The sequence below is a fragment of the Puma concolor genome, chromosome C1 (genome assembly GCF_028749965.1).
Source record: "Puma concolor isolate L17-30 chromosome C1, mPumCon1.1.hap2, whole genome shotgun sequence".
In the NCBI taxonomy this organism is placed as follows: Eukaryota; Metazoa; Chordata; class Mammalia; order Carnivora; family Felidae; genus Puma; species Puma concolor.
Genome location: NC_141674.1, coordinates 217,983,282 through 217,984,083, shown reverse-complemented (window position 1 = coordinate 217,984,083; position 802 = coordinate 217,983,282). Strand labels below are relative to the sequence as shown.

Below are 802 nucleotides of genomic sequence, written 5' to 3'. Positions count from 1 at the left end.
GGGCAGAACAAACGATCTACTTTGTGGTGTCTTTTTATATGAGGAATGATGGATAAGAACAGAGCGGGGTCATACGTAAAAGGATGGAATATAGAATGCTTTCAAATCGCGTCAAGACGACAGAAGATGCACGCATACCCCTCCACACGGCATTTAAAGATAGATGAGAAAAAGACAAATAACCCAGTAGAAAAATGGGTGATGAATAGGGCAAGCAACTAACAGAAGAAATACAAACAGCCTTTCAGTTTGGAAAACGTTGTACACCGTGATGACTGTGATTAACGATGCTGTATCGTGTGTTTGCAAGTTGCTGAGAGAGTAGATCTTCAAGGTTCTGTTTCTGAGAAATATTTATTCAAGTAATCTCTACACCCGACACGGGGCTCGAACTCACAACCCTGAGATCAGGAGTCGCACGCTCTTCCCACTGAGCCAGCCGGGCGCCCCTCAAAGGCTCTCCTTATAAGGAAAAAGCTATCATAACTATGCGAGGTGATGAATGTTAACTGATTGTATTGTGGTGATCCCTTTGTAACACATAACGTATATATCAAATCATTCTGTCGTACGCCTTAATAAACTCACACGGTGGCGTATGTCAACTATATTTCGATAAAACTGGAAAAGAAAATCAATAGACTTAGGAAAACTGTAAAACCTACTAGCAACTAAAGAAATGCAGATTGAAGGGTTGACTTCTTTGCTCTGCTGGGTTGAAGACACCGGGGGCTGGTAACATCTGGAGCGCTGAGGGCCCGGGCAGACAGGCATCGCTCCACACCAAATTGTGCGGACTGGA

At 43.6% G+C, this 802-nt stretch overlaps 1 non-coding gene across 1 annotated transcript; it reads right to left on the bottom strand.

Moving 5' to 3' along the window:
• Positions 1 to 372: 372 nt before the first annotated feature.
• On the bottom strand, positions 373 to 445 carry TRNAR-CCU (transfer RNA arginine (anticodon CCU)). The gene has a single exon. It is a non-coding gene; the product is annotated as a tRNA-Arg (tRNA).
• Positions 446 to 802: the final 357 nt, after the last annotated feature.